The sequence below is a fragment of the Lissotriton helveticus genome, chromosome 8 (genome assembly GCF_964261635.1).
Source record: "Lissotriton helveticus chromosome 8, aLisHel1.1, whole genome shotgun sequence".
Lineage (NCBI taxonomy): Eukaryota > Metazoa > Chordata > Amphibia > Caudata > Salamandridae > Lissotriton > Lissotriton helveticus.
This window is the reverse complement of record NC_136069.1, coordinates 167185649-167210980: the sequence shown is the minus strand read 5'-3', so window position 1 is coordinate 167210980 and position 25332 is coordinate 167185649.

Sequence of the window (25332 nt, the reverse complement as noted above, 5' to 3'; positions counted from 1 at the left end):
TCCAGGACCCTTGGCCCCCGCGAACGCCACGACGCCCGCCTCTGCTACGACTCCAGCACCCTCCACGCACTCAACACCAGACGATCACGCACCGCTTCCTGGCCGCCCCAAAGCGCACCCAAGGACCCTTCTCCTGCCGGAACTGCAGCTTCTCCAGCACCCAGCCCACCAACCCACCTACCGAAGAACCCAACTTCCTCCGATGCATCCTTCTCAACACCTGCTCCACCCGCAGACATGCCGTAGAACTCTGGGACCTACTTGACTCTACCTCCCCAGACGTCGCCTTCCTGACAGAGACTTGACTGAACCCCTCCTCGGCACCCGACATCGCCATAGCCATCCCGGAAGGCTACAAGATCACCCGCAAGGACCGCACCAACGAAGTAGGAGGAGGAATTGCCTTCATCCACAGGAACACTGTCAAAATCTCGACCGACACCAATGACACCCTCAGCACCGCCGAACACCTGCACTTCCAGATCCACACCGACCCCAACACCACCCTCAGAGGTACCCTCGTCTACTGACCCCCTGGACCCTGACCCCAGTTCAGCGACACCATCGCCGACTTCATCAGCACACACGCCCTCACATCCACGGACTACATCTTCCTCGGTGACCTGAACTTCCACCTCGAGAACAATATTGATTCCAACTCTTCCACCCTGATCGACAACCTTCGCCAACCTCGGACTCAGACAACTCGTCACAACACCCACCCACTCTGCCGGCCACATACTGGACCCCATCTTCTCAGCAAGCTCCCATGTCTTCTTCAACCGCACCACCGAACTCCACTGGACCGACCACCGCTGCATCCACTTCACCTTCCAGAAACCCTCCAAACACCACCGCACCCAGCAGATGCCCCGCCGCCGCTGGAGCAAAGTCACTGAGGACCTGCTAACCACCGCCCTCGCCAAGAGCCCACCCGCAGACCCGACTGACCCCGACGCCGCAGCCCGCAGCCTCAGACAATGGATCGATGACTGCGCCAACACCCTCGACCCGATCAAGAAGCCCTCCAACACCCACAACAGCAAGAGAACCAGCTGGTTCACTGAAGACCTCCAGGCCTCCAAGCGTACCTTTCAAAAACTAAAAAAAAACTGGATCCGTGAACAAACACCGGAAAGCTACACAGCCCACAAGAACGCCACCCGCAGACACCACCACCTCATCATATCAGCCAAAAGGACCCACTTCAAAGACCGCCTAGACAACAACGCACAGAACAGAGCTATTCAACATCGTAAAGGAACACTCCAACCCCAGCTCCAGCACCAACGACATCCCACCATCACAAGACCTATGCGACTCGCGGGCCACCTTCTTCCATCGTAAAATCGCAGACATCCATGACAGCTTCGACGCAGTCACCACCCTGGCAACCGCTGAGACCCCCGCTCCCACGACCACCACCCTCACCAACCGCCTGCTCGCCTGGACCAACATCAACGACGACAATACCATCAAGATCATGAACACCATCCACTCCGGACCCCCGGAAGACCCCTGCCCACACCACATCTTCAACAAAGCCAGCAGCACCATCGCACCCCATCTCCGGAAAACCATCAACATCTCCTTCGAGACAGCGACCTTCCTGGCGAGCTGGAAGCACGCAGAGATCAACGCCTAACTCAAGAAACCCAAGGCGGAACCCAAGGACCTCAAGAACCTCCGACCCATCTCCCTGCTCCCGTTCCCAGCGAAGGTCATCGAAAAGGCCATCAACAAAAAACTAGCCAGCTTCCTCGAGGAGAGCAGCATCCTGGACCTGTCCCAGTCCGTGTTCAGCAGCAACCACAGCACCGAAGCTGCCCTCATCGCCGCCACCGATGACATCAGGACCCTGCTTGAGAACAGAGAAACCATGGCCCTCAACCTCCCGGACCTGTCAGCCACCTTCGATACGGTCTGCCACTGCACACTACGAACATGCCTCTATGGCGCCGGAATCCTAGAAAAGGCCCTGGACTTGACCACCTCCTTCCTCTCCGGCAGAACACAAAGTGCCCGCCTCGCCCCTTTCCGCTCCGAAGCCACCGAGATCATCTGTGGCGTACCCCAAGGCTCATCCCTCAGCCCAACGTTATTCAATGTCTAGATGGCACCGCTCGCCCACGTCGCCCGACGACATGACCTCAACATCATCTCCTACGCCAATGACACCCAGCTGATATTCTCCCTCACCAAAGACACCCTCACTGCCAAAGCCAACCTCCACAAAGGAATGAAGGCCGTCTGACTGGATGAGAAACAGCCGACTGAAACTGAACTCGGACAAGACGGAGGTCCTCATCCTCAGATCCACTCCCTCTGCCTGGGATGACTCCTGGTGGCCTACTGCACTAGGAGCACCCCCTACACCCATCAACCACGCTCACAACCTAGGGGTCGTCCTCGACTCCACCCTCTTCATGATGAAGCACGTCAACGCCGTCTCCTCCTCCTGCTTCAACACCCTCCGCTTGCTTCACAGGATCTTCAAGTGGATTCCCACTGAACCAAGAAGGACAGTCACCCAGGCCCTCGTCAGCAGTAGATTGGACTACGGAAACGCCCTCTACGCTGGAGTCCCGGCCAGACTCCTGACACGGCTTCAACGCATCTAGAACGCCTCTGCATGCCTGATCCTCGACATCCCCGCCGCAGCCATTTCACACCCCACTTGAGAGACCAGCACTGGCTCCCCATCAAACTCCTCACCCACGCACACAAGGCACTCCACAACACCGGACCAGCGTACCTCAACAGCCATCTCAGCCTCTACACCCCCAACCACCAGTTTTGCTCCGCAGACCTCACCCTCGCCAGCATCCCCCGCATCCGAAGAGTGACCGCCGGTGGCAGATCATTCTCCCACCTCGCCGCCAAGACATGGAACAACCTCCCCGTCCACCTGCAGCAGACCGAAGACCTCCTAACCTTCAGGAGGTTTCTCAAGACCTGGCTCTTCAAACAGTGGCCAGCGCCTTGAGACTCTCACGAGTATGTAGTGCGCTTTATAAATGCTATGATTGATTGATTGATTGATTGCCCAGATGATGTACAGCTTACAGGTGTGATAGGGGAAGCATTTATCCATCTTTGGAAGCAAAGGCAGAACACCAGAGGCTCCCAAAGTTCTGCTTACTTAACAGGTTAAAGCATTGCTTCAATCAGGGAGGGGAGCATCACGCCCATTTGTCCTTTGTCTTCATGAGCTGCTGTGCAGGGGTCACATGCCAGGCCTGTTTTGGCTGGTAATGATGTGCATGTATAGTATCTCCAGCCAAGCATAAGGCTACCGTTGCTATGTGGGCAGCCAGGAATACAGGAAAAGGGAGGGGTACATTTCACCGGGGCTGGGCACCCTGCTCTGGAGAATAGAAGGGATGACAAAACCCTCCTACAGTTGACGGTTTTGGGGAGAAGGTCCTGAATACAGAGACAGGCAGATAATGTCCACAAATACAGCCTGCCAGGAGACCGGAACCTGTGCAGCCATGCACATTAAGGGGGTCATTAGAATGACGGGCAGATCTGCCCGCCATCCCAACCTGATTTACACCTGCCATATTATTATTGTGGGGGTATTGCGGCGGACGCAAAGTGCGTCTGCCGCTTTTCCGCCGGTCGCAATCATTGCGATTGCCGGCCTGGTGGACTTTGCCAGTCATATGGTGCCATCCATATTGAGATATGTGCAGAAACTGGCCTTACCATGGCGGCAATGCTGCCAGGGAAAGGCTGGCGGAGTTTGCAATGGGGGCCCGTTGCGCCCCCCCAAGGGGATTGGGAGGTGCACTTTGAGGGTGCCCATGGTAACCCCCTCCATTCCCATGCACAAGGTGGCAGGCACCGTGCGGTGCCTGCCACCTTGTGCATGGGAATGCATGACATAGCACTTTGGCATTGTGGACTGCGACTGCCAGGGTGGCGGTCGCATCCTAATTAGCTGTGCAGGTCCGCCGCACATCTGGCGAGGATGGCAGGCGGGCTAAAGTCTGCTCGCTTCCCTAAACAGCCCCTTAGTTTTAGAAGAAAACCCTCAATTCTGCTCACGGGAAACGTCTCATGTGTACGACTAACTCCATATTCACATAAATATTATTTATAGAGCACGCAGATGCCTGAAGGCGCCCAGGCTCTAGAACTAAAACTAGTTGAAGAACCCCAAAGCTGGAACGATCAAGTTTTCTGAGACTTCTGACAGTTCACATAGCATGTTGTGGGGCGAGGCTCAAGGGGAAGTGACCTCCAGAGAGATGCGGTTTTGAATGAGAAGGCTCGACTGCCCTGGTGGACCTAATGAATTTTATATAGACATAACAAGGGTCCTGTGCTAGCCAAAGGGGCGTACCAGAACACATTAAAGAAAATCCTGCTTTAAGAACATCGACCTGGTAAGATTCAGAGCTTTAAAGCAGAGCTAGAGACTTTTTTTTTTTTTCAGAACAAATTTTATTGGAGTTCAGCAGTTGAAAGAATATAAACAAGACACCGCTTCCGTAGTATCAGGAAGGTAGTGAAAATAAAAGAGCAAAGACGTCAAAATATTCAATCAACGTTCACCCAGGCCCCCCTCCCCGTATCCCAACCCAACGCCCACCCCCCCCCCCCACCCTGCACGGTGTTTACATTGTCCAGAACATAACCTGAGGGATCACATCAGCAACCTGTGGCGCAGTTCACACAGGGGCAGAGCCAACAAGGTCTAGACCCACGTCTCTCGTCGCTGGGGGTTCCAGCAGTAGGCCCCGGTAATCTGCCCATTTCTTCCAGATTCGGTAATGTTTTCGAGGGCAGCCCCTAGCCTCAAAGATAGGACGTTCCAGGCCCATGTTGAAGTCCATGCCTCGCTTCCACACTCCCACCAGCGGAGCTCTGGGTGCCTTCCAAGCCTGAGCTATGTCCCTCTTGGCCACCGTGAGACCCAACAGGAGCAGATGCCGTTTATACCCATTGCCCCCTACTTGCTCCATAACATGGAGGAGGCCCAGCTTCGGCGTGCGAGGGAGGTCCCATGCCAAGACTTCCTCCAGACAGTCCCATACACCCGTCCAAAACCTCTGCAGCCGCACGCACTCCCATACCGTATGTAAGAAGGAGCCTATCTCAGTCCCACACCTCAGGCACTCCGGGGAGGCTATCAGCCCAGCCCTCCACAGCCGTTCCCTTGTATAGTATGCTCTGTGTAGGTACTTAAATTGGATGAATCGCAGGCGCACTGCTATTGCTGCTCCTCTAGGGGCCTCCAGAGCCTCCCTCCAGTCCTCCTCCTCTAACTCCCCCAGCTCACCCTCCCAAACCGCCCGCAGTTTATCAAGGGAGGGGGAACAATGGGTAACCAGCGTCTGGTATATAGTCGAAATTTTCTTCGTCTCCAATTCCCCCATAAATACTTTAGCTTCCAAGGGGCTGAATTCCGGCAAGGACGTTAAAGTCGCAATCGCGGGGGTCAGCGCGTGCCTGAGCTGTAGGTATCGGAAGAATTGAGACTGGGGCATGTCATATTCTACTCGCAATGCCTGGAACGACTTGAGGACTGTGCCTTTCAGTACGTGGCCCAGTGTCGAGATGCCGATAGCGTCCCAACCGTCAAAGCCCCGCAGGGAAGCCAAGCCGGGCAGTCTCCCATTGTGCCACAGGGGGGTCTCACCTGTTAGCCTATTCCACCATCCCATGCGGCGGAGAGCGTCGCGCCACACCTTAAAGACCACCTGGGTGACCATCGGGAGTCGTTTCCGGGTGGCAGCCGAGTAGAGGATAGTATGGAGTGTGTCCGGATCCATCAGATACCTTTCCAGGGCATAGGCCGGGTCTCCCCGGTCCCCATACCACCATTCATTGAGGACAAGCAGGTGCGACGCCTGGTAGTAGGACTGGACGTCCGATGTGGCCAGCCCTCCACAGTAGGTCGACAGGAAGCAGGTACGGAGCGCCACTCTTACCGCTCCCCCAGTCCACAGGAATCGACCCAAGGCAGAGTTCACCTGCCGAAACCAATGCGGCGGAACTGGGTACGGGTGGTTCTGCAGCTGGTACAACAAGCGGGGTAGTGCCACCATCTTGAAGATGGCCGAGCGGCCATAAACATTGAGGGGCATCCTGGACCACGTCTGCATATCTGAACGGACCCTGTCCCAGACCGGCACTATGTTTCGGGACCATGACACACCCGGTACATCCGTCAAGAAGACTCCTAAATATCTAAGGCCTCCCACTGCTTCTTGTAAGGCCGAGGCCCAAGGACCCAAGGTCCCCCGGTCACCCAGGACCCACAATTTCGACTTCCGTACATTGATCCTGAGACCGGACACCTCACCAAAAATGCGCATTATATCCAGGACCCTCGGTCCCGATTTATTGAGGTCTGTGAGGAAAAGGAGCACATCGTCCGCATAAAGTGCAATCCTATCAGATGGACCTCCCACCCATTCCACTCCGTGCAGCTGAGCGTCCATCCGGACCCAAGCCGCAAGCGGCTCCATAGCCAAGGCGAACAGGTAGGGAGAGCTAGAGACTTTTAAACATAATGCTTATGGATGAGTAGCCGGTGAAGCTTCTTATATACATGGAAAACGGAGGCAAAGTGAGGACGCTCATGGACAAGCCTTTCCAGCGGCGGCGGGGGCTCCTCCATTGGGGCGGAGGAGCTTCGCCCTGTAGTGGGGTGTGCGCTGAGCCCTAAGAAGGCCGCCTTGAGGCCTGGTCGCTTGCGCAGGGGCAGGTCGCGCCTCAGCAAAGCTACTCAGGCACACACCGTGTCATAGTCGGAAGTGACGTGCACAAGCGCCCGTCCTTCTTTTATTTAGCCCCGCAGGCCACGCCTGGCCTGCGGATGTAGGAGTGCGTGTACGTGCGTCGACTAGACCGTTACAGTACTACATCCCTATCCAACTATATAGAAAATTCACAGCGGCTGGACATTGGTTATAGCGAGACTTAGAGTTCACATAAAATTGCCTCTGTACTTGCGTGTCCCTTGGTGGCAGATTCAGGGCCTCAGCAAGCAGGCATAGTCTTTTAACTTCTGACTCGGTGGTGGATTAGGCCGTAGATTGTACCTCTGGATGTTGCCCCGGCCACCTTCCATACTTTGGGGGATGTCTCTGATGGTTGTTGGAGCTGAGGGGGATACACACTCCGGCTCGGATCTCTCCGTCTGACTCCCTGCTGGTGAGTTGCTTTCATCCCCATGTGCTGTGGCTACGGGTGGTTCACTGTTTTCTTCTGTGATCTCCGAATGCTGTCTCAGCACAGGGGATATCACTTTGAACCAGGAGGTGTTTCTCGATACTTTCTCTTCACCCGTTCTTGCAGTGATCATAGTGCCTTTTGTGGATGTTATGGTCCAGGTACCCGGCTCATAGCGAGTTTGGAACTTTCCCCCAGGGCGCCTGTTTGGTATGATCACTCGGGCCCCCCGGCTCAGGTGTCTTGGCGTGGCCTTCCGGTGTCGGCTAGCCCACTGGTTGTTTCGTCGTCTCCGTTCCTGTGTGACATTTGTGTTGGTCATACCCGGCGTTCGCTCCGGGACAGTGGGAAGGAGGTCTCTGCGTTGTCCTTGGAACATGAGGGCCCATGGGCTCTTCTGTGTGGTGCAGTGAGGGGTTCCCCGGTATTCTCGTAGGAAGTCGTGCAGTCTCTGTTCGGGGTCGGCTTGTTCTACCACCGCTGTCCGGAACACCTTGTTGAGGGTCCGCATAAACCTCTCCACGTCCCCGTTGGCCTGGGGCCATTGAGGTGTGATGCGCCGATGTATAATGCCCCTGGTCCTGAGGAACGTGGCAAACTCAGCCCCCTGGAACGGCGGTCCATTGTCGCTCCGTATTTCAGCTGGGTAGCCGAACATGGAGAATATCTTTTCTAGTGCCGGCCCTACGTGTGTGAAGGCCGTGGAGATAACCTTCTCTACTAATGGGTACTTGGAGTAAGAATCAATGGCCACCAGCGTATGTCCTTCCCCCGGGAAACTTCCAAAATCTATGCTGACCTTGGTCCATGGAGCTGTGCAGGCTTCTTCCGTGATTATCGGAGCAGGTCTCTCAGGATCGCTTGTCAACTGGCAGGACATGCAGTTCTTCACGTACTCCTCCACCATGGATTCCAGCTCGGGGAACCATACCTTCTCCCTCATGCGCGCCTTCATCTTCGTCGTGCCTTGGTGACCCCCGTGGGCAAGTTGCGTGGCCCGGTGTCTTAGGCTCTGCGGTATCACCAGTCGTGACCCTCTTAGTAATACTCCTTCTTCCGTGGCACTTAGCTCATGTCGGATACGCCAGATCTTCATGAGCGCCTCTTTATCTTCTGCAGTCCAGGTGTTGGGTGGGCGTAGGTAATCAGCCCACGAGCCTTCTCGAACTGCATTAAGCGACCTCGTGTAGACGGCGTCAGCAGCGGCTGCTTCCTTGATCTCTTCTATCGTCATGCATTGTGGACATGAGGTGAGGGCTACCCACTGGGCGTACTCCTCGCAGTCGTCATCCACTGTTTCTGGCTCCTGTTGCACAGGGTGATGCGACAGGTAATCAGCGGGATTTTTGTCCCCTGGGCGATATACCACCTCCATCTCGTACGGTTGAAGTTGATTCACCCATTGTTCAATGCGAGGTGGTGGGTGTGGGGCAGTTCCCTTGAATAGGGGCACTAGGGGCTGGTGGTCAGTGACCATGACAAAGGAGTGTCCTTGTAGATATAAGTGAAAATGGCTGCAGGCCCACTTGATGGCGAGAGCCTCTCTCTCGATTTGGGCGTACCTGGTCTCAGTTGGGGTCAGGGCCTTGCTGGCGAACGCTAAGGCTGTCCATTGTCCGGGTTCATGTTCTTGGGTCAGGACAGCGCCAAGGCCTACCGGACTGGCATCGACGATCACCTCGGTGCGCTTCGCGGGGTCAAAGTAAGAGAGTGTGGCTGTCTCCAAGAGGGCATTTTTGATTCCCTGGAATGCTTCATTTTCTTTCGGGCCCCACTGCCACGTGGCATCCGTTTTGGTCAGTGCTCGCAGTGGTTCGCTTCGAGTGGCCAGGCCCGGTATGAATCGGCCACAGTAAGTGGCCATCCCGAGGAAACTCCTCACTTCCGTCGGGGACTTTGGCGCTGGGGCGTCCTTTATGGATTTGGACTTCCTCGGGTCAATCTGAATTCCCTCCTGGTTGAAGACATAGCCGAAGAACTCAATAGAGGGTTAAAAAAACTGACATTTGTCTCTGTGGAGCGTCGCCCCATAGGTGCTCAGTCTCTTCAGGACATCCTGAAGGTGTTTGTGGTGCTCTGACGCGGTGGCAGAATGTATCAAAATTCTCGTCGCTGACATTTATTACCCCCGGCAATCCAGACAGGAGTTCCCTGATCGTGTTCTGGAACACCTCTGCCGCTGAAGAGATGCCGAAGTTTAGGCGCTTGTAGCGCCGGAGGCCAAGATGGGTGCTAAAAGTGGTAATGAAACGGCTTTCCTCTGCTAGTGGAAGTTGATGGTATCCAGCGTTGAGGTCAATTTTTGAAAACCACTTTGACCCATTCACGTCGGCCACAATATCATCCATAGTGGGGGTCAGGTGTCTCTCCCTCCGGATGGCTGTATTTGGTAGCCGCATGTCGATACACAGGCGAATTTCGCCTGGCTGCTTAGGCTTCTCAACAATGACCATGGGCGAGACCCATGGGGTGGGTCCCGTGACTTTTCCGATGATGCCTAAACCCTCTAGTTTCTCAAGTACCTTTTCTACCAGCGGGCGAAGGTGAAATGGTATCCGGCGGTGGCGTAACGCTGTGGGAGTGACAGACTTGTCAATGTGGAGTTTGATAGGTTCACATTTTATGCATCCCAGGCCTTTGAACAGTTCAGGGAATCGTTCCAATAGCTCATCCACTTGATGTGCTCTGATGCGATTGGCAAAAGCTATCAGTTTCAAGTCCTCCGCTGTGTGACTACTTAGCAAAGTGTCAGCTTCTCAGTCGATTATGTGGACTGTCGCCATTATTTCTGACTCATCAGCCTGGATGGGTATTATAATCTTTCCCTTGAGGGGTAGTGGTGTGTCCGCTCCGTAGGCGAAAATCCTTGTCTTGGAGGGTAATACTTCGGGCCGTGGGCGTAGCTTGTTGAATTGTTGTAGTCCCATGACATTAACGGTGGCGCCCGTATCAATGACTGCCTTCACCTCGTTATTCCCCAACTGTACGATGCATGTTGGTTGCGGCCGTCGTCGTCGCTTGAGCTCCCGTGCAAATGAAATGACATATGCCTCTTCATCCTCCGACTACGAGTCGTCGTACACCGTGGGTAGGTGTTTTTCTGCCTTCGCCAGGGGTGGGTCGGTCAGTGACAGTTGACGAACGGCCTTGGTGGGCGTCCATGACCTCTTGGAATTCTTGGATTGGTTCTTCCTGCGGCAGACCGATGCGAAGTGGTTTGGGATTCCACAGCTTGCACATGTTTGTCCCTGGGCCGGGCAGTCCTTGGCCGCGTGGGGCTCATGGCCGCAGTATCCACAACGGGCTTGGGGCGGATCTCTCCGGTATCCTTTCTGCGGCGGTCCACGTGGTCGGGGCCGCACGGCATCTGCACGTTCCACCTTGACGGTTTCAGTTTTGACTGGGGCCTTATGTAAGGCCTGTTCCATAGCCGTGGCTCTGCCGTTCGAGAGTTCGTGAGATCTGGCCAAGATAAGGATATCTTCTAGTGAAATCCCTGGTTTGCGTAGGATTAGCCCTCTCAGTGTCTTATCTCGACACCCCTGAATGATTTGTCTCCTTATGGCCCTCGGTTGGTCCTCATCAGTGGAGCTGGCTAGCTCTCTGACGCGAGTGTGGAATTGATCCATCGACTCACCCTCCCGTTGACGTGCTTGCCCCAATTTGAACACTTCAAAATCCACGTTCAACTGGGGATCAAAATGGCCACTGAGGGCGGCAACAGCCGCGTCATAGCTGTCTGCGGCACCCGTATTAGGTAGGTGTTTGAACAGTCTAAAGATCTCATCCCCCACATAGTGAAGTAACAGTGACCTCTTCACAGCATTGTCCGTTTCCCTCGTGACCACGAAGTAATTTTCCAGCCTCTCGAGCCAGATCTTCCACCGCGGCGAGGCTGTGGACGGATCTACCGCCTCACTGAATGGCGGCAGCACCCCCGCTGCGGCGTGCTGTAAAGGGATGTTGATGACGGGTGCAGGTGGATCACCGTCCCCCATGGTGCGAGTGTCTTTGTGGGTAGATGACGAGTACCAGGAGTCTTTGCTGCTCCTCCACTAGTCGAGATGACGTGTGTCCTTGTCTGCGTTTATTTCCCTCTTTTTGCCCCACTGTGACACCACGTGGTAGCTGTGCGGTGCACCTCGGACTCACCGCGAGTTCAGCAGTCCACCAGTGAAGTGGGGGTCGTGGTCCCCTCCAGGGATCTTTGCCAATCGCCGGCTTGCCGCCAGTATCCCTTCCAGGGCGCAGCAGAAACCCTCCAGGCCTTCCTCTTGTCGAAAACGCGGCACACGCGAGATGCGTGAGTGATGGCAGGGTGATTTTCGCCGCACACGCGAGAAGCGTGAGGAATGGCAGGGTGCGGCGCCGGCCGCAGATCACGCAGAAAGCGTAGTAAACAGCAACTGGTCGCAAACGTGGAGCAGCTGAGGCAGCAGCGGCGGCGTCCCTTCATTCCCCCCCACTTGTGCAGCAGTGGGGAGGACACCCAGGCCCAGGCGAGGAGAGCAGGGAAAGGCGGGCCGTCTCCGTGGAGGCAGGCGCCGCAGCCAGGAGACACGCGGTGGGCACCGCGGAAGGGAGCGGACAGCTCCGTCAGACCTCAGGTGTATGGGTGAGGGTTGGGCCCCCTCCGCTCGTCGCCAATGTAGTGGGGTGTGCGCTGAGCCCTAAGAAGGCCGCCTTGAGGCCTGGTCGCTTGCGCAGGGGCAGGTCGCGCCTCAGCAAAGCTACTCAGGCACACACCGTGTCATAGTCAGAAGTGACGTGCACGAGCGCCCGTCCTTCTTTTATTTAGCCCCGCAGGCCACGCCTGGCCTGCGGATGTAGGAGTGCGTGTACGTGCGTCGACTAGACCGTTACAGCACTACACGCCCCACTTAAGTGTCTCCTAAAGCCCCAGAGATGAAAAAAAACCTGGTAATTGGTTACTATTGTATTTCTCATCCTCCTGTCCTGAACCGAGCATCAGGACAGGGCCGGGCCTGCCGAGTGACAGCAGGGAGGAGTGGTGGGCAGAGGGCTGCTTTTGCACTGTTTAAAGTACGCATGTCCCGTCTAGCAGGGGGTTTGGTACTATTATTAGTTTGCTGTTCAGCAGTGGGCACCATATATAAGGCTGAATTAAACTCATTTTAAAACCTGACAGAGTTTGCTTGCAGGTCCTCAGTCATACCAAGGGCAGTAGAGGAGACAGATGCAGGAGAAAAAGATAGTACAAGTACTAGATAGTAATGCGAGCAGCATGTAAACAGTGGCAGAAGTAACAGCGTATACCAATAGTTCAGTGACGTTCAACGACCTCTATTTGTGGTGTGGTCTTTAAGTAGCACAGGGACCACCGCATATGCTCCTTGGTTGGAACAACTAGACCTGGGAGCAAATCTACCATCAAAATGGCTGTCAGCTAAAACGATCACAGAGAAGCAGTGAAACATTCCCAATGGCTTGTTTTAAAACAGGTAAGATATTTAAAAAAAAAGTGCAATGTGGAAAAGGAGATGGAAAAAAGATGGGATTCATCAATTGGTTGCTTGAAATATATGCAAGCTGATTTGCCTTCAGGTAGTAACAGTACCATATAGTAATGCAACCAACAATGGCAGAAGAAACACAAAGTGAGTATTTCTGCATAATTGAAAGAGGGTTCACAACCTGACTTTTGATTATGGTGCATCTTGCAGTAGGGGTCTGAAGTAGTGCAGGGTCTGTGTGCACAGGCTCATTAGTCAGAAGAACTTGACCGGGGAGAAAGTCTACCACCAAAATGGCCGCGAACAAAACTGACACAGAAAAGCAGTAAAACATTTCCAAAGGATTGTTTAAAAACAAACAAGGATTATAAAAACTGTAATGTGAAAAAATCATTCGAACAAATAATGGGATCCACCGATACCATGGCCCGAAATATGTGCAAATTGATTTCCCTGAAAACAGTATAATTACCAAATAGTAATACAAGCAGCATGCAAGCAATAGTAAAATAAACGGTGTAGATCAATAATTCAGCATAATCACCATTTTCCTAGTATTTGTGAACAAAGATTTTCAATTCTATGGAGGCAGCGGTGGTCGATGCAGGTAAGCACGGTGGGGCAGGGTGTGGGGATGTCGACAGACGACGGAATAGGATTTATTTATTTATTTAGTTTTCCCTATTCTGTCGTTTGTTGACTTACCCCCCTTCCGCCTGCCCCAGCCCCAGGCCGCCCCACCTCGCTTACTCACACCGACAGCTGTTGCTTATAATTATGGATTCCCTTTCTTGCATCTTTATTACTGCAATCATGTAAAAGCAACAAGCAAACACATTTTCTGTATAGTAGCACCAGAAAAAAAACAGTAACAATGATGCTTACGTAAAAAACGACAAATTTTTTTACACTGCCCAAAGTCCATCAAGCCAATCATAAACACATTTCCATATAAACACTCATCTCACTATCAAGACTGCCTCTTCTTTGACAAACACTTTTAACTTGCTCTGTTGGGCAATCATTGCCTGCGCACCCTATTCCTTGAACAGATGTAACATTTTTACAAACTCTTTCTGCCTTTTGGCTGCGGAAGCCGACATGTCCGGGAAAATGCGACAAAGTGGAACCTCTGTTGAGGTAAACTGTCGCTGCTTTATGGCCTTGGTTAAAATGTGTTTCTAAACCCTGAAATCCCCCAAATTAACAAGAATAGTCAGTGGAAATTTAGCATTGGGAGGAAGATTTGCTGGCACTCGATGGGCTCGCATAAGAGTCAGATTACCATTAAACTCCGGGAGGCCATTTAAAAGAAATTAATGAATCAACCCATTGTAGAGTCTGCTGGCCCTCAAGGCCCTCCTGAATACTAAAAATGCAGAGATTAGAGCGTCTAGAATGATTCTCTAATTCCTCCAGTTTATACTCCAATGCTGTTTTCTGGCTCTATAAGGTGGCGACTTTATTATTCATAGTCGAAACTTGGTCCTCCAATTGCGAAATCCTAGTCTCTGCCTCAAGAAGACGTGCCTAGACCTGCGCCATGTTTTTTTCAATTTTAGTTAAACAAGCGTGGATTCCAGCGATTTCAGCAGATTGGGAGGCTTTCAGATCTCGAATCTACTCCAGAATCAAGTTAAGGGGGCTCTTGGTGTCCCATTGCATAGAGAAGGATATGTTATCCTGGGAGGAGTTGTCTTGAGTCAATTCCGGCCTAACTTCAGACTGCGAAGCCTGTGGGTCAGAGGATATAGACTCTACTGGGATGGTCAAGACAGGATAGACAGCATCCACAGGAGTAGATAATTCAGATAAGCTCCCTCCAGAAGAAGGCAAAAGCAGCGAAGGAGACGGAGAAGGAGAGTGGCTGCCATCCATAGGATCCCCAAGACTCCCCTCTTTACTCAAATCCATTGGGTTGTCATTCCCTGTCGCTTCCTGTCCCGCAGATGACAAACCGGGCTTGGCTTTAAAAAATAAAGGATACTTTTTGAGGTCCTTAGCTTCCCCAGCTGAATCGACCAGCGTAGCTGACTTTAGCTTGGACTTACCCCCTCTTGGAGAGAAACCTGGTGGTCCCAATGGAATAAAGGAAAAAAAGGCTGCAACTCCAAGGAGCACAAGCACCACAATAGCAGGAAGTATGCAGGCTCGTGGAACATAAAGACTAGCCGGTAAACCGCGTCAGATCAATATGGAGCCGAAATGGTATCAGCATGATGAAGTCCCGCTTTAGCAGTGTAGGCAATATAGGCACCTTACAGTGGGTTATTCAGGAGAGAAAAAAGTCACACCCATGCTTGCGCTGTTCTGCTCCTATGCTCCAGTTCCCGGCTCCAGCTAGCGTGTTCGTGGAGCTCAGCTGCATCCTGCGTCTGACGTCAGCTCTGATATCGGAAGAGGAAGGGGGATGTGGTTAGGATGTACTCAGCATCCAGGATTTGGACATCTTACTGCTGCTTTTGATCTGCAAAATGCAAGTGCTAAATACACATTCTAAACAGTTGATGCAGCTTAAAACATCAACAGACTGGTAGAGAAAAACATTGCAAATTCATGTTTGCAATTCTAGAAAATGTTTGGTTCTGTGATGGGATTGGGTGCTTCGGATTATAATTTCTGGATCTCAGAGCAGCTTTCGACTAGATGCCGAGGGCCGCTCTGTGGAGGGTCTTAGCAGACATGGGCGTACCAGATTATATTTGTGGAATCATAGAGAGACTCCATGAATCTTACTTTGCACAGGTTCGGAGTGGTAGACTAGGTGAACTCACAAAAACTTTTCTCATAAATAGAGGTGTGCGGCAAGGGTGTGTCCTTGCCCATACCCTATTTACGCTGTTCATCAATGGCCTGGTTGGCTGTTTAAATAAATGTGATAACGATGCACCCAAACTTGCTAATGAGGGTCCTGGCTCTTACATTCGCTGACAACATTCTTCTTCTGGCTAAGTCGCCGATAGGGATTCAGAAACCATTGAACCAGTTGAACAGATTTTGTCAGGATATGGGGATAGAAGTAATCTTGTCAAAGACCAAGTATATGGTCTTTAAGCAAATGCCATACGTCTCTATCCAACCTAACACTTAACTGGGTCCCTACAGAACAAGTGCAATTATTTGAATATTTGGATGTCACCCTCATGGGATGGGCCCACCACATTAGCAAATGAAGGATCAAACTCCAGCAACAAATCGGAGGTTTGCAAAAGATTTACCGGGGCCTTTACTTTAAACCATTTCCCCCAGTTGTTCAGCTCTACTCTAGTCAGGCTATGGGGGTGGCCCAATATGGAGCAGAGCTATGGGGGCATAAAGACCTTAAAACTCTAGAGCTTATGGAAAATAGATTCTTGAGGAAGATGTTAAATCTACCGGCAAGCACCCCCCTGATTCCCCTAAGACTGGATCCCGGCCTTAGATCAATAATGGAAAAAGCAGCACTCAGACCCCTGAACTTCTCGTGAAATGTTTGGGCTACCCCAGAATTAATATATTATCGTAAGGACCTAGAGGACATTTTAAGTTATACCGCAACTGGTGAACTTCCGTGGTTAAATTACATCAGGGTTTCCTTTAATGAATTGAGTTTAAGAAAATTGTGGGATGACCCAGGGCCCAGTTGTGCCATTATAGCTAGAGAAATAAAGATTCGATTCAAATCACAAAGACAAAATTTATAATGAACTTAATCAACATTGGGTAAATTAACAGAAACGATCCTAATGACTAAAATGTGTACAGATATATACAGATTTGAACCCTTTTTAGTAGACATTGAGACAACCTTGGCCAGGAAATTTTATATGCACTTCAGATATGGGACACTGCCACTTTGCTCTTTCACCTCAAGCTGTAGTCCAACTTGTGGTAATGGAAAGGAAACAGTAGCACATAAGTTGCTTTTTTGTCAGACTTACAGCAAGGCTAGGCATAATGGATGTTCCCTTTATGAAGATGAATAGGAATTTCTAGACATCTCCAGGCTTGCAGAATTCTGAAGACGCATTTGACGCCCTCAACTGTGTTTGCTGTTTCCAGATTTTATTGTGATTTTTTCTGTGTATGTCGTGCATAAGTAAGAAATATATAATAACCGTTGACCCTATGTAACGTAACGTTAATGTTTATAACATGAGTATTTAATTTTGGTGGAATTTTAATAGGTAGTTGATTATTTCAGTTGTAACCATATTTGTTTTTAATTATGTATGGACCTGCCTATTTTCAAATTTTAAATTGAAGTTTTTGATGTTTTTAAATGTTTGTCTCTTTTATGGAATTTTACCGAAATAAAGATCTTTTAATTGAATCGCAATTCCAACCCTCCAAATAAAAAAAAAAGGATTACTTACTGGCTTAAAATAGAACTCCTTAAAAGTAAGCCCCAAGACAAGTCCGCCATGCGCTTTATGTCTTTCAGGCATGCTCCTGTACAGAAAAAAACTAGACTGAAGGTGAGAAGAAAAACAAACCCCTCTAAGTAATTTAGAGACCAAAGCATGTTTGCCTACTGCGTGATCTGCTACTGAAATGTGACCCGCTGAAACGCAGAATGATAGGAGTTCACTGTTCTGTAAGAGAGACCTTCATCCAAAAGGAAAGCAAGCAAATTCACTACAAAGGTGACATCTGCTGCCACTGGAACCAGATCCAGTTCTATGCACAAGCAGTTGCAAAAGGAATGGTATCATCTGTGTTCTGAATCAGACCAGACTTTATCAATCAAGCTAAAACCTTGTTCCAAAAGTCCTGGCCCTTACCTGAGTCTCTGGAAAGTCTCCATGTGACCAACTTATCCTGATAAAGTAACATCTGTGGGTGCGGTTGACTCATTGGATCAAGTAGTATAGTGGGAAAAAGTGGAATGATCATGGGAGTTAGCCTGATGGCGTCACAGAATGGGGAACAAAGATTGTGTTCTCCACACAGGCGTGATCAGCACCAACTCTGTCTTCTGGTTCCTGATTTGGCAAGTCAATCATGGAAAATGGAGGGAAGGCTAAATTCATCCCTTAACAGTCCTATATGAAGGCATCCATTGCCAACAAATGAGAGGCCGCATAGTATGAATACACGTCTGCCGCCGCAATGCCGCCACAATAAGTAGATTGCATGCAGGTCTGTAGCGCCACCACCCAAACCACCCACCCACCCCACAGGAATTTATTATGTACGGCATTTATTTGCGTGAAGCATGATCGCGGTATGTGGTACGGGAAATTTTGTAATCGATAAAGCACTCTGGGGCGCTGAGTGCCCTTCCAGCGAGAGGGGTAGACATGACCATATTGTTGTCTCATCTCGGAGGCCGGCAAGCAGTGGGTTAATGTTGCGCGTCCATGAGATCTTTGGACAAGGAGACATAAAGCCCAATTACTGGAATCCCTGTGTCGCATGTGTTAACTGGGCCTCTACCCTGATGACCACATACTGGAAACAGCACAGACTTAGAGGGGTTGGTATGAAGCCCCGTGGTCTGGCTGAAGACTCGGAGGATCTGTAGGATGCGTGGTCCTGAGATCCATGAGTCTGCCATGAAAATCAGGACATCGTCTGCATATAGTCCAATGTGGTCAGGTTGGGACCGTGGCCATTCAAAGCCCCGAATCACTGGATCCCGGCGAACCCTTACTGCCAGGGGCTCCACCGCTAGGGCGAATAAGAGTGGGGACAGGTGGCAGCCCTGCCTTGTGCCGCGACTGATGGGAAAAGGGGCCGAGCGGGGACCAGTGATTCACACTGTGGGAATTGGGTCCCTATAGAGTAGGCGAATATATGCCATGAAGCGCGGGCCAAAATTAACCGCTTCCAAAAGCTGGAAGAGATATTCCCAACTGAGAGAATCAAATGCCTTGTGAATATCAGCAAGAAGTATGGCCACGGGGCGTCCCAACTCTGTAGTCAATGCCATGGCATTATGAACCTGGTGAATGTTGTGGCGGGTGGCTCAGTGTGGCATAAAGCCAGATTGGTCTAGGTGGATCAAATCCTGTATACAGGTCCGCAGGCGATCAGCTAGTACTTTATCTAATAGTTTAGGCTTGAAATTAATTCAGGAGATAGAACGGTATGAGGATGGGTCTTTGGGTGGAGGGCTGGACTTTAGGACAAGCTCAATCTTGGCCTGCTGCCAGTCCCGGGGTAGTATGTGCCGTTCAAGGGCGTCTTGCATTGCCTCCAACAAATGTGGGCCCTGTGTGGACATATGTGATCGGAGATCCACCCCGGACGCATCGCAGCCAATGCCGCCATTAAGTCATCAACTGTAATGGGAGCATCAAGTTGGTCTCTCATCTGATCTGTTAGTCTGGGGGGGGGTATCCTGGAGGAACTCAGCAAAAAGGGCATATGAGAGCTGTTCCTTCTGAGTATATAGTGTGGAGAAGTAACGTGCAAATCCTGCGACAACACCATCCGTTCCTTGGATAGTTGGAACTGTGGCCAGAGACCGCTCAGCTTGGCACAGTCTGTTATGTTATGTTATGTTAGGTGACACTTGTAAAGCGCACTGACACCGGAGGTTTCCTGGCTATGTAACATTCTGCTTGATTTGGCCCCCCCACTGGTATATTTGGTGTTGTGATGCTAGCCAGATTTCGTTTGCCTCGTCCATGAGATGTTGTTTTTGAGCTGCTGTTGTAGCTGCTGTTGTGTAAGGAGGTAGGGACTGGGATTATGTATGTTTTGTGTCTCCAGAGATGTATGGTGGGCCTCATCAGTTTTCATTCGCAATAACTAATGTCCACCCCCGGATTGTAGGTTTTAAGGCTTCCCAAAGGGTTTCTTTGGGCAGGGCAGAGCCGACGTTGATTTCCAGAAACTCTGGCCCGGTGCATGGGAAATGGAGAGGAGGCCCAGCAGGACTGGCCTACAGCACCACACCCCCCCACCCCCGGAGGCTCAGCGGTGCCACCCTCCCACTGGCCAGCACTCTGACCCTGGCGGGCCCGACCCCCAAGCCAAAGGCCGACTCAGGCCGGGAGGACCTCCCGCGACTGGGGACATAGCTGGGGACAGGGCAGCAACCACTGCAACAAGCCTGCAAGGAGGACCGTGGAGCGAGCACCGCCAGCCACCCATGCCCGGCCCCCCGACACCAGCCGCACTTCTCACCTTGGACCCCCCCACCCGGCCCCCGTGCAGTTCTCAGCAGCCCTCACCAGGGACAGGATAGCAGGCCTGCAGCGCCAGTTCCAACCTGTGCCATGTCTCGGGGAGCCTCGATGTCGCTGCACTGCCAGCGATCAGCTCTCCACTCCGCAGCTCCACACATGGTGTCCCGGGCTGATTAGCGGTCCCTCTGATGCCCGATGTGCTGCACTGAAGGCGGATTTAGGCAGAATTCAGTAGGATTAATGGCGTGGACACGCGGAGCTCACTCAAGCCGCGTTTGCCATGTTGGCTGACCAAGCCAAGCCCCCAGGTCTTGAAAATTTAAAGTTGAATTCAACCTGTGGTATCTGTGCCCTGAGCAGACAGGCTTAACTTAGGAGAAATGTGTAAAGCATTTATCAGTACCAAAACAGTTAAAAAGTAGAAAACATTACACAATAAAAATCACACACCAGCTTATCAAAATTTTGTGAAACTTAATAAAAATATAGAGACCAAAACAACAAAAATCATGAGATATGAATTTCTAAAGGATCGAATTCACATAATGACAAAAAGCATTAAGCGCCAACCACGGTCATCTGGTTGCTCTTAACTGGTACCTAGACTCAAATTAATGCTGACCGTGATGGAGCATGGGTCAGATAAAGGAACCAAGTCGGTCCAAGTAGTAAACAGCAGTCTGAAGGGGAAGCCCCAGAGATAAGGGATTTTTTCTTCTTGCAAGTACGTCGTAATTTTTCATAGTTCCTATCCGCATGTAAGCCTTTGGGCAGAAAAATCTTGAAACAAAAGTATAGTGTCACCCGGAAATACCAGTGAGTCCTGCCGCTGGGCAGCCATCAAGATTTGCTCCTTGATGTGAAAGTAGTGTACTTGGGGCAGAACATCAGGAAGCAGATTTCCTTGTTGTTGGATTGGTGAGAAGTTCCTGTGAGTGCGATCCAGAAGTATTGGAGCATCGTCCAGGAGATCCAGGAGATGACCGAACAGTGCCTGAATATGGGACTGGAGCTCAGCTGGCTGCCAATATTGGTGATATTCCATGAATTCGAATATTATTACATTGTGACCTGTTTTGAGGTCATTGAGTTTGTCCTGCAAGGTTGCTATTGGCTCTTCAGCACCGCCCTGCAGTATTATGGGTGTCCTTATTATGTATAGTGACAGCCAGGTCGGTCTCTACTTGAGCCAGACTCAAATCTGTTTTGTGGAGGGAACGCTCCAAGTCTGATATTGCTTTGTGAAAATCTTTCCAAATTCCATAAGGAGTGTGTGGATATCTTCTTCTGAGGCAGGTGAATGGGCATTGGGGGAGTCCTCTGTTCGAGGAAGGTGAAGCTGCTTCCCCCTCTGCAACATATTCTTGATGGATGAGGTCTTAGATGATTTGGATCCATTGGCCACCACCGGTGCAACAAGGGGGTTGGCAGTGGCGTCCTCATTGTGTCTTCCCATGTAGGATATATGTGCCTCCTTGGGCAGGAGCATGAAGTAGGGGAGCATCCAATATCAACCCTACGAATCAGGGTGTATACACAAGTGGGGGGCCGCAATTGCCAGACACCCTGCTGTCTTAGGATGCCAGATGCCCAGGTGATCGATATGTCTCCCTTGAAGCTCTGGGCCACAATTACCTGGCAGTATTGCTTGACGGGGGCACCCAGGGGAGGCTCCTTTAATGAGGAGACACTGTTCACCACTAGCATGCAGCTCCAGCCTGGCCACCACAAGGCCTCCTCAGGGAAAGTGCAGATGTGGACAGAGCCACCAGAAGAGCCAGGTTCTAAGAGCTGTGACTGAGCACCAGACCTCCGCGAGAGCGATCACCCTCGTGCATGTCCAGTGTGATGTCTGGGTATCTGGTTCGTAGTCTCCACCGGGCCCCCACAGGTGCACTCCCCGGGAAGTGTGTTGTTCCATATGCCCCCAGCTCCACACCTCGGCTTCACTCACACTCTGGTGTGGCCCTGCAGTGCAGCCTGTACTTCCACCATCACCCAGCAGCTCCCGCAGTCCACGGCAGACCCCCATGGGCACTCCCTGGGCATCGTGGTGCTCGGCAATCCATTTGGTTGTCACCTTGCGTCAGCTGATTATCATCTCCTTGGGATCTCCACTAGAATTATGGAGGTTGAGCTCCTGTATTAGTGGGATGACACAGAGAGTCCAGTCCTCGAGGCGTGGGTCATTTTTTTTTAGCTGAGCACAGCCTTGGATGCCATCTTTGGAGCAGTCTACTCAGGGCCCGCCACTCGCCTCAAACTTTTGTGGCTGAGAGGGCACCAATACCTTGACATCCACCACAGCTGGCGCCTAGCCATGTTCACACCATGTGGGGGGCTCAGTGGGGCATCGTGGGGGTAATAAAATGCCTGTATTTGGGGTGGTGGGGTTTGGGTCTCAGAGCTCATGGGAGATGCATCAGCTCAGGTGTCCTCCCTGGCCACACACCCTTCTTGCAGCGTTTGTGTCGCTGTAGCTTAACACGAGGTGAGCTAACTGAGAGTGTCCAGCTCATGGGGTCTCTCTCCACATGTTTAGCAGCAGGTGTAGTTCTTCTGTCTTCCACAGGTCCAAAGGCGTTCTGAAGAAGGTATCCAGGGGTGCCAAATTTATGCCTGGAACTAGCTTGTGGGTGGAGGGTACTCCCTGGCCAATAGGGGGAAAGTTCCATGGGGCAGCCATACCCACTTTTACATAATTTCCTGTGTGTTTTGCTCCAAACAATCCCACAGTACACTGCTTTGCAAAAATCCAGAACGGCAGAACATTTCTATCCCTTGGCAGAGCTCTGAGGTCTGTCTAGAGAATTGAGAAACGCCCCCTGCAAACCGATTCTGAAACATGTTTTCCTCCTACTGGGATTGGTGCCAGCCTCACTACCAGAATAATGAAAAGGGCAGGCCTAGGTGTGAACAGCATCTGCTGTGGCAGGGATTGCCCCTCTGAGGCTTGGGCAGGTGGTGGGCACATCTCCCAGGCTACCCTGCTAGGCGGAGGCCACACCTCCTCCATCGCAAGGACCTTTGTTCACTTTCCTAAGAGCCATTCACAACTCCTAGCAGGGGGCAACCAGGCTGCCAAATGACAGGTGCAGATTAACGCAGAAAGGCTACTAGAGGCTTTAGACAGGAACAAGGTGACTTTCTAAGGTTATATTATCCTTCACAGTTATATCAAATCTAACTTTGGCATTAAAGTGGATATGATTTAACTATTAAAATAAGTGGTTGAGTTATTTTTCCAGTTAGGGCCAAACTGAAGGTAACACTTATAAGGATTATAGTGTAACCCAATGTTAGTCGATGGGAGAGCCAGCCATTCAGCATTAAAAAATTACTTTGGGGGAGGAGCCAAGCTGGCGACCAAGATGGTCGCGTGAAAGCTCAGCTCCTCCGATCTTCGCTCCTAAACTTAATATCCTGGGACATATCCTGTTCTAAATTGTTACCGTCTGCTCAAGCATTATAAGCGACGCCTGTGCCCCTTTCCCCGACCCATCTACGGGTCTGGAAATTGGTGATAACTTGCCCGGAAGATCGGGGCCTGGTCGGGACTGGAAGCCGGGGCCTCGCGTGGCGCTTGAGGCCGGCTTCTAAGTCAACAACAACGGGGTCGTGAGAAGTGTAGTCCCGACCCGACGTCTGAATAAGCTTGTTGGCGTACCCGCTGCAACTGATGCCTCCCCGCCTCGCGGATGCCTGTATATGGCGTGATATTTTGTTAGCGTGGAGCTGCTGCCCATCTCAGAATATGTGGAAGTGCTTTGCGGGGCTCTGTTTTTCTGCATCGGCTGGGACTGTCTGGCGAGTGGTGGAGGAGCCCGGTTGGGTAGACCCCCTTGCCTGATGCACGGCGGGGACTGCTGCGCCTTGTTTAATCGCCTGCTGAGTCTGCTGCCTGGCCGGGTGGACGGAGGGGCTGGAGAGACGTGGAATATAAGCGGTGGAGGTTCCCCCTCCCCTTCCCCAGGTGCTGAATTACAACTGCCTCGATGGCTCCATGGTGATGAGCGATCTTGCGGTGCTGCGGAGGCTCGAGAGGGCTGTGATCGGGAGACGGTGGGAAGTGCGATATGACCCTGGACCCCGAGGGACATAAGGGCCGAAAGCTACTGTGAGATCTGGAGGCTGATGAACTTGCTAATGTGCAGCGGACTCATTGGGTGCGGCCGTCGATCCAGATATATGGTGCGTCTGCCTGGGGTGATCTGGGATGAGGGCAAGATGCCTCGGGAATACTGGTCAGTCGTCTGCTATCATCTGTGCAATTTTTGATGCTTTAAATGCGGTGAATTAACTGCGATTGAACTGTGAGCAGGACTTGCGGTGATTGCTCTGCTGGCCCGCGCACTGTTGAGGGACTATGTACGGAGATGTTGCTCTGGGGGAATGTTGGGCACTGGATGGCGTGCTTGGTCTATATTGAGCGGTGGAAGACGGGAGGATTGTAGACCGGAGAGCCCGGTTCCCTCTCTTTGTCCTGCGGTGCAGCACCTCATTTCACTTTGTGGAAGGGGTCCGGCCTGTAAGAACTGAACTGACCTCACGGATGAAAGGTAAAGACGGCCCTGAGTGTTGATATCAGTTGCTGGTAAAGAAACTAAGTGGTAGAAGACCTTGTATTGGTTGCATTTTCATTCTTACTGGATCCCTTGATAGGTGGCACCATGGCTGCACGACTGGATGCAGATAAGCCCTAGTCACGCTCCTCTAAGGGGTCCAAAACAATCCAAGCTAATAAACTTGACCGCTATACTATCCCTAAGGGGTCCCCGGGGGAGGTAAAAGAACGCCATTAATGAGGGAAGAGGTATTGACGGTTCCGGCTGAGCCTACATTAACGAATCTTATGGCAGCTATCAATGGTGTACAGGCGTCCCTGGGCCAGAAGATGGAAGCTCTTGGCGCTAAATTAGACACCGTCACCATTGAGATGGGGTTAATTCGCGCGGACCTCTCAAAGACTAATGAGAAAGTCAAATCACTTGAACTCAAAACAAACGGTCTAATGGATGACGTAAGCCAGTTGCAACAGAGGTGCAGGACCTCAAGAAATCGAGAGTTCTTATGGATCGTAAGCTGGACGAATATGAAGGGAGGGTCAGACGCAATAACATCCGTATTCTTGGAATCCCTCAGAAATCAGAGGGCCAAACACCGGATCTGTTTGTTGAAACTCTTGTTCTCAAACATCTCAATCCCAAAGGTCTCAGTAACCTGTTTACAGTGGAGCGTGCACACAGAGTCCCAGGAGGGAGACCGAAGCCGGGGGCACCCCTTGCCCTATGATTGCACGAGTTCTGAATTTCCGTGATAGAGATGTGATTTTGCAGGCCGCACGTACTACTTCCCCATTGCAGTATGAGAATGTGACCCTTTCCTTTTTCCAGACTTTACCCAGCTGGTGCAGAGACAACGGCAGAGTTTCCTCTCCGTGAGTTGAACTTAACGGAAAGACTTGGTTTTTCGACAATCCAGAGGTGGCGACAGATTGGTTAGATAGTGTGATAGCATCTGAAAGAAAAGGCCAGGACCGGAGAGAGATGGGA